This window comes from Hemicordylus capensis, chromosome 3, assembly GCF_027244095.1.
Source record: "Hemicordylus capensis ecotype Gifberg chromosome 3, rHemCap1.1.pri, whole genome shotgun sequence".
Lineage (NCBI taxonomy): Eukaryota > Metazoa > Chordata > Lepidosauria > Squamata > Cordylidae > Hemicordylus > Hemicordylus capensis.
In genome coordinates this window covers 233,236,209-233,251,216 of record NC_069659.1, presented here as the reverse complement: position 1 = coordinate 233,251,216, position 15,008 = coordinate 233,236,209, and the positions used below count along the sequence as shown (strand labels likewise).

Here is a 15,008-nt window from a genome sequence, read left to right as displayed (position 1 = left end):
CTTCCCTGTGGCACGATAGTACTGGCTGACAAATATGTAAGTGCAACAACATGCAAGTAATGTCAATGGATCCTGGGTGTGTGGACAAGCTAGGCTGCAGCATGTGATGGCAGGCTTTATCACCTCTCTTCTAGGAGAGTGATATATAGAGAATTGATAGGAGCTAAATATCTGGAGGAGGACAAAAAGTTCACTACAAAACTACTGCTGTGCTTCAAATGTTTCCTTGAAGGATAGCTAAACAGTCATGGGACTATGGGTGTGTCACTGCTAGGGCTTAGGGGCAGGCAACGGGAGGGACAGGAACTGGAAACTAGGCATGAGACACAGTATTAGTGTCAATGCCCAGAGAAAGTCCCAGCCTGACCTGAAAGTCTTTGTAGTCCTTCAGATCAGGGGGAGACAAAAGCCAGCTTGGGTTAGTGCATCACTTCAGAACCTTTGAACATTTCACAGTTCTAAGAACTCTGCAGTGCTCCTACCTGTTGTGTCTGGAGCAGCTTCACCAGCTCAAGGGCTGCAGAATGGCCCAAAGACAGCTTCATGCTGTATCTGAGAAGAACTTCTGGAGACTTCATCATACTGTCTTTGGCAGCTTCTGGAGTAGCCAGGATTCAGACACAGCAAATGCTGTTGTTGCCCTGTGAAAGCCTAGAATAGAGGCTTGGTCAGGGGAGCCAATGGCTGGCCTGGTGGATGGGGATCACTCCAGAGCAGGGATTCTCAACGTTGGGTCCCCAGATGTTATTGGACTTCAAATCCCATAATCCCCAATCAAAGGCCACTGGGGCTGGGGATTATTTATTTATTATTATTTATTCATTATTTATTTATTATTAAAACTTTTATACCGCCCTTCCAAAAGGCTCAGGGCGGTTTACATTAAAACACCATTAAAATCAGTTAATAATTAAAACAAAAATTATAAAGCGTGAAACAATGATTAACAATTAAAAACATCATAAAACAACAATTAAATAATCAGAATAATTTAAAAACAAGTTTTAAAAAGCTGAGAAAGCCTGGTTGAAGAGATGTATTTTCAGGTGTTTTCTGAAAATTGCCAGAGATGGGGAGGATCGTATCTCAGCAGAGAGCGCATTCCACAATCTCGGGGCAGCAGCCGAGAAGACCCAAACAAGTTGTGTAGCCACCAAACGGGTTGGTGGCAACTGGAGACGGACCTCCTCAAGTGACCACAACGGCCAGTGGGGCTCACAGCGAAGATGACGCTCTCTTAAATACCCAGGGCCTAAGCCGTTTAGGGCTTTATAAGTTATAACTAGCACTTTGTATTTTGCCCAGAAACCTATTGGCAGCCAGTGTAACTCCATCAACAAAGGAGTAATGTGGTCTCTCCGAGATGACCCAGAGACCAACCTGGCTGCCGCATTCTGAACCAACTGAAGTTTCCGGACTACGTACAAAGGCAGCCCCACGTAGAGCGCATTACAGAAGTCCAGTCTGGAGGTTACCAACAAATGTACCACTGTTTTGAGGTCATTGATCTCAAGAAACGGGTGCATCTGGCGTATCAGCCGGAGCTGAGAGAAAGCACCCCTGGCCACCGCCTCAACCTGAGAAACCAAGGAGAGACGTTGATCCAGAAGTACTCCCAGACTGCGAACCTGTTCCTTTTGGGGAAGTGTGACCCCATCTAGAACAGGCAGATCAAAATCGTCTCTAGAGTTCCGACCCCGCACAATAAGTACCTCCGTCTTATCTGGATTCAGCTTCAGTTCATTCTCCCTCATCCAGCCCAATACTGCTTCCAGGCAGGCATTTATGGAGGATATGCCAACTCCTGAAGAAGTTGACATGGAGAAGTAGATCTGGGTGTCATCAGCATACTGGTAATATCCAGCTCCAAATCCCATGATGATCTCTCCCAGCGGTTTTATGTAGATGTTAAAAAGCATTGGAGAAAGTATGGAGCCTTGAGGGACACCATACTTAAGCTCAGATTTTGAAGAGCAACAATCTCCAATCGACACCATCTGGAATCTGTCCGAGAGGTAGGAGCGGAACCACTGTAAAACAGTGCCTCCCACCCCCAACACCCTCAGACGTTCCAGAAGGATACTATGGTCGATAGTATCGAAAGCCACCGAGAGATCCAAGAGGACCAACAGAGTCACACTTCCTCTGTCAATTCCCATTTGGAGATCATCCATCAGGCTGACCAAGGCAGTCTCCACCCCTTAGCCCGCCCGAAAACCAGTTTGAAATGGGTCTAGATGATCAGTTTCCTCCAAGACCGCCTGGAGCTGGGAGGCCACCACCCTCTCAATTACCGTGCCCAGCCATGGGAGATTGGAGACTGGCCTATAATTGCTCAGCTCTGAGGGATCTAACGCAGGCTTCTTTAGAAAAGGTCTAATAATTGCCTCCTTAAGACAAGGAGGCATCCTGCCCTCCCTCAGAGAAGCATTTATGATTTCTACCAGGCCGCCTACAACAGCCTCCCTGCTAGACAGAACAAGCCATGTTGGACAAGGATCAAGAGGACAAGTGGTAGGCCTCAGCGCTCCAAGCAGCTTGTCCACATCATCAGGAGTCACAAACTGAAATTGATCCAGTCGAATCATATAAGAGGAGTTGTCAGACACCTCCAGTTCAGACATCAAATTAATTGTGGAGTCTCCATCTAGGTCAGCCCGAATCCGAGAGATTTTGTCTGCGAAAAATTCATTAAACACACCACAGCGGGTAACTGATGCTTCCAAATTCTGGTTCAAGGGAGAGGGAGCAAATTCTAGTCCCCTCACAGCCCTGAACAACTCCGCCGGACGTGAACTCGCAGAGGCAATACGGGCAGAAAAGAACCGCTTATTTGCCACAAGTATCGCCTGAGCAAAGATCTTTAAATGTGCTCCATGTCGTAATCTGTCGGATTCGAGTCGAGTTTTTCTCCACTTGCGCTCCAGTCGCCTACCTTGCCGCTTCAGCCCCCGTAGATGTTCTGTATACCAAGGGGCCAATTTTGAAGCAGTTTGGAGGGGATGCTTGGGATCAATCGTGTCTACTGCCCTGGTGAGCAAGTTGTTCCTGTTCTCAACCAGGGCATCAACAGGATCACCAGCAGAACCAACATTAAATCCCTCCAAGGCTTCTTGGAATCCTACCGGATCCAGTAACCTCTTCGGGCGGACCATTCTAATAGGCCCCTCGCCCCTGCGAAAGTGGAAAGTGGTTGTAAGTCCAACCTTAACCAGATGGTGGTCCGTCCATGACAATGGGGAGATCGTAGGAGTCCCCACCCATGGAACACCACCCTGATCAGAATAAAAGACCAAATCAAGCGTGTGACCTGCAATATGTGTCGATCCAGAGACCGCTTGTGATAGGCCCATAGTCATCATGGCCGCTATGAACTCCTGAGCTGCTCCGGACAAATTTGTCCCAAAATGAACATTGAAGTCCCCCAGCACCAAAAGTCTGGGAGACTCCAACGCAAGTTCCTCGACCAAGTCCGTGAGCTCAGTAAGGGATTCCGTTGGGCAGCGGGGCGATTGGTACACCAACAGAAGTCCCAATCTATCCCTGGTCTCCAAACTCAAGTACACACATTCGATATGGTCCGATACCCTAACAGGGACCCTGGTGAGGGAGATGTTATCCTTATAGACCACAGCCACTCCACCTCCCCGTCCCCGTCCCCTCACCTGCTCCTCTTCAGAATATCCTGGCGGGAAAAGCTGGGACCAAACTGGACCACTAGCCTCCCCCAACCAAGTCTCAGTAATACACATCAGGTCGGCCCCTTCATCCATGATCAAAACATGGATGAGTTCTGATTTATTTTGGACTGACCTGGCATTGCAGAGGAGCAAGGTAAGGTTATGTGGGATGTTGGCAGTGCTCCCCGAGGGCAAAGAGCTGGCAGGACAGCCGGAAAGGGGGACAGCTATTAGATTTCTTACTACCCTTCCCCTGGAACAGCCTGCTGACCTGCCAGCGTTTCTTCTTCTATTCCCCACCACCACCGGAATAGCTGCCCCACCTTCAACAAAGGCACTACCTGGCTCCCCATCTCCAGACAAACCCACATACATTACAACTTATGGGAGTTGAAGTCCAATAACATCTGGGGACCCAATGTTGAGAATCCCTGCTCCAGAACACTGCAACTTGTAAGAGCCCAGGGAATACTTTGACATGCTGTCTTGCCACATGGGGCAACAGAACAAAGATCTGCAGGTTCCTGTTTCTAGCCCCAGTAACTCCTGACTTAAAGGGATGTTCCTGATGTAGTTATCCAAATGAAGGAAGTCAGAATATGAATGAACAAATATGTGTATATAAGTAATTGCACCATGTATATGCTTTAAAAGTGTGTGCAAGTATTTAGTCAATGAAGACTCCAGTAATCCATGCACCAAAGGCAAGTTTCACTTTTTGTTGTTGTCAGTCCAATAGAATATAATTAATTTGTCATTATCCCCAATTATTATGGTAAAGGTCAGTGAGTAGGTTTTCTGCTTGGGCTGGAAAATTTGCAAAATGTGCATGAAAAACTGTCTAATGTATGGGCGCTAGCTGGTGCATTTGATTAGGAATTAACTAAACAAGACTGAACTTCACTATTGTAGCCTTTTTTCCGTTGTCAGAGCTAAATTTAGGGTGAAAATCAAATGGCATGTTCAATGAAAAGTAAAGCTGATGTTGGAATGTTTCAGTTTAATTAATGCTATATTTATTGTCACAATAAAGGGCAAAAAAAAAATTAGGGCAACATTGTCCTCTTTAAAATACAGATTGTGGATCAGATGTGGTCTATATAGTTGCTTCAAAATACTGCAGAAACTGTTATGTTACTTACACACAGAGACACCCTCTACAAATAGAAGGTTTTCACCTGACAGAACAATAAAACTAGAAGATGAAGCATAACCACTTCAAGAAAAGATTAAGCTCAAGCTCAAGTGATTCAATTATAAAGATATCAAGTATGCAATCACATTGTCTTATCTGCTCACTCATATATTTTCCTTTCTTAAGATAACATGGCTAAAGGTACTCTTTTCTGGAAGAGACTCTCAACTTGGCCGAGGAGTAGAATTGCCAGTGAAATTTCACCTAAAGAGAAATTTGGGCTGAATTTTAAGGATCCTACTCAAGTGAAACATCTGAGGAATTTTAAGTGAGGCAAATGAAGCTGCAATAAGGCTAGTGAAAATTCTCCACAGGGATCCTACACATCCTTAGGCTTGAGAAAAGATTTAACTTGAAGCAAACTTGGAAGACAATTTTAAGACCCGTCTTCTAGTGAAACATCTGGGGAATTCTGAGGGTATCTCAGGGAAGCTTGAGAAGCCTAGCAAACTTGCTCAAAGTGGTGGTGGATATATAGGGAGGAAGGCTAACTGTTCAAGTTTTATAGTCTGCCTCAAAGTGGTAACAAGAATCCTGTGCCCCATTGCAAACTGCACTCGTATAGAAAAGCTTGTCCTTTAAAATGGAATGTAATTTATTTAAATTCAGAGATGATAATGATGATGTTGATGATTTTACATTTTATATCCTGCTCTTCCTCCAAAGAGCCCAGAGCGGTGTACTACATACTTAAGTTTCTCCTCACAACAACCCTGTGAAGTAGGTTAGGCTGAGAGAGAAGTGACTGGCCCAGAGTCACCCAGCAAGTATCATGGCTGAATGAGGATTTGAACTCGGGTCTCCCTGGTCCTAGTCCAGCACTCTAACCACTACACCACCCTGGCTTGAGATTGCATAGGGGACCAACTCAAAAGCCTTCTGAACATGCAAGGACTGGGACGTAAAATGGAAGGGAAATGAAATGCCACCAAGAACATAACTACTTTCCTAGCAGGGTATATCACTGAGTAGTAATGCTGAGGGTCACTCCTTTCTGGTAAATTGGACTGCAACCAGCAAATGGTCACCTTTCATATTGCCATACAGGAAGCAATCCCTCGATTTGTGTTCATGAGCTGGGTTGGAAGTTTGGTGGTATTCAGCCATTGAGGTCAGGGCTCTGCTTGAAGGACAGGTAATGAATCCAGGAAAGTAATCCACAGCTCTTTTTTTGGCAGATTTATGGAGATAGCCTCTGTCATGGAGACTCCACCTCATCATCTTTCATTTCCCAAGCAAAGCTAGTGACTTGTTATATAACATGACCTGCTCTGGATAAGATTTTTCATTTAAGGGAGCTCATCAAGCTATGAGAGATTGATGTCCTGGCGACATCCAAGGTGCAACTAGTGATGGAAAGATATCAGAAGTGGGGTTGAGCAGTCAGGTTATTATTAATAACCATGAAGGGAGGAGTTAAATTTAGATTGCCATTGCCATGCCAATGGGGTGTGGGAACAATAAAAACTGAGATGTGTGTTACATTGTCTCTTTCTACTAAATTGTAATGGGCCTGACTTTAGGACCTTGCAGTGAAGTCAGGAGTGAGAATGAGCAGCCAGGTGAGTAGGTATATAAAATTTTCCTTATTCCACCCCTCCCCCACAAAGGTTGAAAAAGGCAGCCTAGAGCAATGTTTGGTACCAGACTTTGGGCAGAGATGTGCGAACTGGCTTGATGCCAAGCCAGTTCACACTCGAGCCAGCTGGGCTTAAAGACTTGCCCCTCGAGCTGAATGGGGGGCGGGGCGGGGGCAGGCTTAGTCCAGTGGCAAGCCAAGCCAAGCCAAGCCCCCCTCTCATGAGCTGGCTTGAGGGCCATGTAAACGGGAATCTGGCAAGGATTCCCCTTTGCAAGTAAAGGGCTGTGGTGGAGGCAGGGTGGAGGGGAAAGTTCCCCCTTTAATTTTTAAAAAATAAGTTGCTGCGTGGCAGGATGGGGGCGGCAGTAGCTGCTGAGGGGAGGGCAACAAGGGCTGAGGTGGGGGGGGAAGTCCCCCCATTGATCTTTATGAATACATCACTGCGTGGCGGGATGGGGCAGCAAGGGCTGCAGTGGGTGGAGGGGAAAGCTCCCCTTTTGTCTCTAAAAGCCACTGTGTGGTGGGATGGGGGTGGTGGTGCCTGCAGTGGCTGCTGGACGGGAGCAGCAAGAACTTGTTTAGCTCCCCTCCTGCCTCCCTAATGGAGTGCAGGCTGGACTGCAGCTGGTCTGGGGGGGTTTCTGTGCATGTGTTCCTTCCAGCTTCCCTCCTGCTTCCCGAATGGAGTACAGGCTGATCTTCAGCCAGTTTGGGGCCTTTCTGCATTCAGCATGCCCCCAAACCAGCTGCAGACCAGCCCACACTCCATTCAGGAGGCAGGAGGGGAGCTGGGAGGAGCTCTTGCCACCCCCCATCCTGCAGCCGCTGCCCCATCCTGCCACACAGCCTCTTTAAGAGGTAAAAGGAGCTTTCCCCTCATCCCCTCGCAGCCCTCCCCACAGTGGCCGCCACTGCCTCCATCATGCCACGCAGCGGGTTTTTTTAAAGGGTGATGTCGTCCCCCCCACACACACACACAGAGCCCTTTACTTGTAAAGGGGACTCCTTGCTGGATTCCCCTTTACAAGTATGGCCATCAAGCCATTGAGCAGGATAGACAGCCAGATGGAACTGGCCCGGGCTTGTTAGAGCCCGAACCAAGCCACCCGGGGGCAGTTCGAATCCAGTTCAGATTTGAACCAAACTGGGCTGGCTGGTTCCATGCACATCCCTAGTTTTGGGTAGTGTAGTGGGAGTAGAGATGAATTGCCACAAGTTGCATCAAGTATAGTTGGCAGGGAAGCCACAAAGAGCATCAGTGTTTCCAGTCAGGTGGCATAGAGAAAAAGAACAGCTGCTGTTTTCTCTTCCTGGGATTGCTGAGCTGACTACCTTTTTAGGTTTGCATTTTAAAAAAAAGATATACATCTAAAAATGTGTATGAATTGGGCCTGAGGTAGAATGAAGTAGCACAATTTCAGCTTTTCTTTTCTCAGGTTAACCTAAATCTTGGTTCAGTTGGAGCCAGAGAAATTCAGTCTCCTGTCCTGTCTATGCAGGAGAGCCTGAAACAATGTCACCCCACCCCTTACAAAGAGCGCTATGAGGTGCATAGGGCTAATACATTTTAGATTTGTGTAATAGTTTATACATACCAACTTGAATTGCATGATTTATACATCAAAAATTGTAGTGTACATGACTTGGATCTCTATGGGTTGATGTCTATGCGTGTAGGCCATTGTGCAAAAGTTATATTCATGGCAAGGGTGCTGGATGTGCTGAGGGAGCAAGAGTGGCTGGCATGATCTTTTCCATTGTGCAGAATACCAGTCTCTGCAAACAACAATGGCCAGTAATCAGGAATGATGGGAGCTGCAGTCCAACATTTGCAGGAGGGCCAAAGTTGTGCAGCCCTGAACTAGAAGGAACTGGGTGTGTGATGTATCACAGCAGAACGTTGCTAGAGAAGGAAAAGGAATGTAAAGTTAGTTCACAGTGGCCTGGCTCAGACATAACAGGAAACCAGAGGTCCCTTCATCTCTGGTTTCCTAACCTGAACTTCCAAATTTGGGGAAATGGAGTTTGTGGGGGAAAGCAACCCCCTCGTTTTCCTCTCCAAACTCCACTCTGAAACTTCTTTCAATTTCACAGCTGCAAACTCCACTTCTGTGGCGCCAGAGTTACATCCAAATGCTGACACCACAGCTTGGGCCCCACAGATCTAGAGCTGAGGGAAGGAGGAGGAATCTCCTCCCTCACTCCAGCCCGATTGGCTGTGGAGGCTGTCCTTCAGGAAAGAAGGAGGCCCACACAGCCAGCTCCCCTGCCTCTCTGCAGTCTCGCTGACTGCAGAGAGGCAGCTCTCCCCAGTGTCCAAATGTGGACAGGACGGGGGGGTTGAGACGGAACTGCAGGTCTATTGGACACGTGGTTCTGTGTTACGTCTGAACCGGGCCAGAGAGTTACTTACTGATATAAGAGACTGAGGTTTAGTTTGCACATGTGGCAGAATGAGATGGCAGAGTTCAGTGGCATACTGCCTCTGAACCTGGAGGGTCCATGTAGCTATTATGGTTAATAGCCATTCATAGCCCTGTCTTCCATGAATTTGTCTAATCTCTTTTTTAAAGCTGTGACCATCACTGCATCCATCATGTAGCAGAGAAATTAATTTTATAACAAAGTATTTGTAACAAGTATTTTCCTTTGGCTGTCCTGATTTTAATGCCAGTCAAGAAAAATACAACTGCACCCTATCACTCTAGTCTAAGCTTGTCTGGAATTTAATTTAATTTAATTTACATTTTATATCCCTCTCTCACTCCAAGGAGCCCAGAGCGGTGTACTACATACTTAGGTTTCTCCTCAAAACATCCCTGTGAAGTAGGTTAGGTTGAGAGAGAAGTGACTGGCCCAGAATCACCCAGCAAGTATCATGGCTGAATGGGGATTTGAACTTGGGGTCTCCCTGGTCCTAGTCCAGCACTCTAACCACTACACCACTCTGGTTCAATGGTCACACTTGAACTTGGGATCTCTCCTAAGCAAGAATTGACCTAGAGCAACAAGCCAGGCCAAAATAGATGGTACTGTTTGTGACTGCAAATGGGGAAAACATTTATTAATAACCCCTGAGTAAAAACCTCACCACAAATAAAATAAAAATACAGCATAGCAGGACGCAGGCAGGCCAACAGTACTTCTCCCTGATGTGCTAGGATTTTTCTGGCAGGGCATACCGTTTACATGGAGAAGCATTCAAAAATTGCATCTTATACAGTACCTTCAACCTAGTACAATCCACTCTAGGATCCTGCTACCTCACTCTGGTGTGTATGGAGAGCAAGTCCAAAATGGAACTGGAAGGTGAGATATCAGCTGCTGCTACAGCCTGAGCTCCTCAGACACTTCTGTGGAGTAGAGAATCAGCAGCATGTGCTATATTGTTTTGGCATGTTGTTTTGGCCCACTGTCAGTCTGGGAACAATCTTAGTGAATTCAGCTTTTATAATGGCTCCTTTCATTTCAAACAGCTTCACCACCAAATGGCTTTCAGTAATTAAAACAGTAAGTCAACACCAGTTTTGGAAACAGCTGGAAAGAACATGACAGGATGGTGGGGAGGGAGTTAGCAACTAGTTTCACAGGAGTTGAGGATCTGATGGCTGCCTCTGGAATGCTGCTGTGGTTTGTAAGTGGCAGTGGTGGGACTCACTCAGTTTCAGAGGGACTGGATCCAATAGCATTGTCACTGTTTATTTTACTGAAGTGCAAGAATGCTACTTTAATCAGGGTAATGTAAAAACAAGTATAACAGAAGGCAGACATATAGAAAAGATATGGTAATGACTATGGCTTGTAATGGAATAATAGCAGCTCTCGTGTTATAGCCAGGTAGATAGTGTTTTCTATTGCATACAAGCAAAATAGTCAGTTGGAAGGGAAACTTGTATTGTGATCAGCTAACCTAGTGATAACACTAGCCGCCTTCGGATGTTGTTAAGAACTGTGGATTCAGTGAACCTGCGGTACTCTTGCCCATCCCTCGACGTGCTCCCAGACGGGGCAGAGCTGCAGTCTCGAAGCCTGCAAGGGGGTTGGAAACTGGCTGCACAGGTTTCCTAGGACCCAGGAAGGAATGCCACATCAGCCAATGGGCTTTGAGCAGTGGGAGGAGCTTCCTCCCTTAACTCCAGTTTGGGTGAGTTGCCCAAACCAGACAACACGCTCCAGCCTCCGGCCCCTTGGTTTGGTAAGTGAACCTTACTTACAACTAAGGGTTCAATCGGAGGCTGGGGGTGGGAATCAGAGCGGCGGTTGGGTCCTGGAACTGTGGCTCTGGTTGCTCAGACGTCACAGGGGGCCAACCTGAGGTGAGTTTGCCTCAGGTTTCCCCTGACGTCTGAAGGCGGCCTGATGTCTGAAGGTGGCCATTATGTCAGCTAGTCATCTGAAATTATCCAGGAACATCTATAGCCTTAGCTGTATATCCATCTGCTGTGGCATGGCTGTTAATTTTATGTGTCTTGGTTCCCATGCCACACTGTTAACATCTGTGACTAGAAACTATGTGGGACAGGCAGATGATGTGGCAAGTTTCCTTGCCAGCACTGAATTTCCCCAGAGGCCAGTGGTGTTACTGTGAGAACCTATGAGGCTAAGGTCACTAATTCCTGCAGAGCACCAAATGCATTTAATAGCACACAATCTAAGGAAAAATAAGTATGTGAAAGTGAAATCAAAATCAGTGGAACATAAACAATTGTACCAAGCCCCATAGATTTAAATATAATTTAAATGCATTTAACTTTCTCTGAATTGAACTTATTGTTTTTAGCTCTGATGTGTTTATTAGTTATGATATATCCATAGGATATTAAGCAAACTGTTGTTGCTGTAGTGTGTGTGTGTGTGTGTGGTTTTTTTCAACAGGGTTAAAAGTGTTAGATCAACTGATATGGATCTAATTGTAGAATATATGTTTGTAACCAAAACCATTGTTCATTGATGGAGATGTAGAAGTTAAGGAAAAACATTAGTTGTGGTTTGGGCTCTGTGAGTTACCTAAAGGTTGGAATAATTTATTGTTAATCATTTAAAATAATGTGTGGAAATTGTAGTAAACGGAGAAATGACATTTAGACATTCCTGATTCAGTCAACTGCATGTACTTGTTATTATGTCACCAGCAAGGTATTTGGGTGTGTGTACAGCACATCTCAACATTTTCGGTATGTTTCATATCAGTGATAGATTTTTTTTTTTAAAGGATCAATCAGTGTGCAGAATGCAGTATGAAAGCTTTTGAGTTACGCGGTACTCTCTTTCAAACTGAATGTTTAAAGAAAGTATAAGAAAAGAAATGATGTTTCTGAACAGGGACATGATATTAAGGCCACCTTAGTCTTTTACAGAGATCCATTTATGTGTTTTTTTGTTTATGATCTTAGGATGGAAGGTAGAAGTAGCTGGTTTTGATCTGTGTTTTTCATGAGTGTATTGCTGTGAATGAGGCCTCAGTGTATAAGCTCAGCCATAAACAACCCTTATACACAACCTTTCCAGCAAAGAAATAGTGGTTTTATGGGTGTGTTTTCTCTGTAAGCATGGTTGTGTAAATTCATTCTGTAAGCAGCATTTGAGCTAAAATACGTGGAAATCCAAATGTGTAAAGCAAACTATCTCAGTGGGAAATATATTTGCATTCTACTCCCAGTTTACTGGGATGCAGCCCTTTGCCAGTTTAAATAGAAATATGGAATGCTGCCATAAATAAGTGGGTACTGTGAATATGTGTCTTGGACCTAAGGCCATAGGTGAATTCTGTATTGTGCTGGGGAAAATACTGGCACAACCTGCCCTATTGAGCTGATGCTCAGACACAACCTCAGCACTAGTACAACAGCTGAGCTTGGTACTACAGAGGATATGATATCTCCTGTCCTTTTTATCATGCAACTGTGTCACATAAGGGACTTAGAGTGGTTCCATGAACTATTTTATTTTATTCCATTTCATTTCAGAGATTATAGGACATCCTTCACTATTGCTACGTCCAGGGTGGCTAATGAACAACAGACATTAACTACAAAATCCAATCCATTTCATGAAGCAATAGCATTAAATTTTTTAAAAAGCAAAAACTGCAGGAGTAAGAAAGTAATTAGAGAACCAGTCTTATTCAGCAGCACCTAGACCTGCATGGCTTCCACTCTCTTGAGCACCTTGCCCAAGACAGGGTTATCTGCAATTGGCCTGCAGTTATTACAATCCTCTGGGTCCAAAGGGTTGTTTTAGAAGTGGTTGAGTGACTGCTTCCTTGCTCCTTCCCTCCTGAATTCAGCTGGACAGTCCCCTCTTGCTAAATGTAAACAGTAGTCACTATGGGCTAAACAGACACTTGATAAGTTGCACTCCTCCAACGACATGTCCTCAGGCTATAACAACTTAAACTGAGCCATTGAAGTGAGAGTAGGCAATGGTCTGGACACACCTGTAGACTGAACTGCAAAACTAGTGGCATCCAATTTGCAGTGGATGTGAGCAACTTCATCCTCAAAGTGCTTACCAAAAAGTTTACTGTGGGCCTGCAAGGGTTTCTTGAAGAAGGTGCTAGAAAAGCTCCATGGGATAGCTCTCCATGTATGCAATGGTGGTGAAGAAATCTTGCTCCTTTGCAGCAATCTCCATGACAGAGTAGACTTGATTACTCATCTTACTTGTGTTCATCTGGATTCACATTGCGTTTTCTGCCTCTTGCATTCAAGATGTCTCCCTGGTGAACGAATGGGGTTGGACAGCCTTGATATAGTGGGAGAGGGCTCTTGAGCAGTTGTGTCTACTGCCTGAGACATCTGTAGGTCCCACAAAATGTCAAAGGTGTTGGCAAGAGTGACAGTCATGCCAACTGGAAAAACCCCAGGGGCCCACAGGAACCCACCAGATCCCCATAGCCTCCAGAGTGGACCATCCTAATATCACCTCTGTGTAGGAGAGAGGCTATTCACCCAGAAGTGATCTGGCCATGACAAAGGAATTAAAGAAAACTCTCCCACACTCAGATTGCCATTTTCAGTCAAGAATAACAAGTTTAAGAGCCACATGGGTTGGATAGCTGACATGTTGAGAAAGCAGCCTTGAAATCCTGAGCCACCCCACCAAGTCAACCTTGGCATGAATGTGGAGGACTCCCAGGACTACAAGTCTGGGGTTCTCAATACAAAGTCCAAGATCACCTGTTAGCTCTAGATGGGAAATGGTTGGGCTGTTCCTTTACACAAGGCCTACGGAGTAACCATGTGCCATTGCTTTATACCCCAACGTAGCTATTGCAGTTATGATGACCAGTGATGGAGAGTTGTGTGGCTTAGTCCTTTCCCCTTCAAATCCACAACAGTAAGCAATAATAACCTGTGGCCCCAAGCAGCTTTATGTCCTCATTATCAGGCTTGTGCCCGAAATGTTTCGGAGGCCATTGTAAAGGCCTCCGCAACGTTTCGGCGCTGGGGCGGGATTCAGTGCTTCGGCACCGGTGGGGGTAGTACTTTAAGGGCGGGGGAGGGTGTACTCACCCCCCTGCCGCGTTTTCCCCGCCGGCGCTCTGCAAACTTCAAGCCCCTCGGGGCGGCAGCGTTCCTCCCTGCCGCCCCGTTCCCCCCGTCGGCCGGAAGTAGCCGGAAATTGCGAGTGTGCATGCGCCCGTCGTGCACGCATGCGCACGGCAGATGGATGGGCGCGTGCACGCACGATGGGTGCACGCGCGCTCGCAACTTCCAGCCACTTCCGGCCGACGGGGGGAACGGGGCGGCAGGGAGGAATGCTGCCACCCCAAGGGGCTTGAAATTTGCAGAGCGCCGGCAGGGGAAACGTGGCGGGGGGGTGAGTACATCCTCCCCCGCCCTTAAAGTACTACCCCCGCCGGTGCCGAAGACCATTCGGGCACATCCCTACTCATTATTATAACCCTGGAATAACATTCTTCACTGCTCTTAATCCTGTCTCTCTGTGCTTTCCTTGCAACCAGCCCTCTGACTCATGCTCCTACATTGCGCATCTGCCTTTGAATCTGAATGACTGATATCCTAGCTTGTTGATTGCTTCATGTTTAGTTACTATACTTACTGCTTTCGCTGTCCCTTTGGCTCAGTGATTCATTTAGTTTTGCTTGATCTCCTAGCTTCCAACCTCTTGGCCTTTTCCTTGGATGTGACTACTATTTGCTGAATTGTCAGTCCTCACTACAGCTCTCCTCCCAGAACTTGCAAAAGATCTCTCATAGAGCCTAAAAATAGGTTGGGAGAAGTAACAGGAAGGCTGCCTTGAACACTTGTCTAGATGGTGTATGGGGTAGAATTCAAGGTGAAGATCAGTGAGGTGGTCAACGCCACTGATGGACTATTTATATAATGATAACTGTGTCTGTTGCTAACTCTGTGAACCACATCCAACAGCATCTATTTCAGTGCAGAGGAGCCCTGACAGAGCATATTTTGATTAATAAATTATCCCCTAGTATAGACTAAGTTCCTCTTTCACATCTCATGAAAGTCATTCGCTCTTTTAAGTTTAGTGGCTTAGTGAGTCTAGGCCATTCTGAACAGAGCATGTT

At 46.1% G+C, this 15,008-nt stretch overlaps 1 protein-coding gene across 4 annotated transcripts in view; it reads left to right on the top strand.

Moving 5' to 3' along the window:
- Positions 1-15,008, top strand: part of CDH23 (cadherin related 23) — an 846,530-nt gene that overhangs the window by 354,990 nt on the left and 476,532 nt on the right. The window contains exon 1 of one of the 4 annotated variants that reach the window (XM_053312548.1): positions 10,606-10,652. The exons of the other annotated variants lie outside the window; for them this stretch is intronic. The gene's annotated coding sequence lies outside the window, so the exon portion shown is untranslated. Of the gene's footprint in view, positions 1-10,605; positions 10,653-15,008 lie in introns of those variants that run through there. 4 annotated transcript variants of the gene reach the window in all.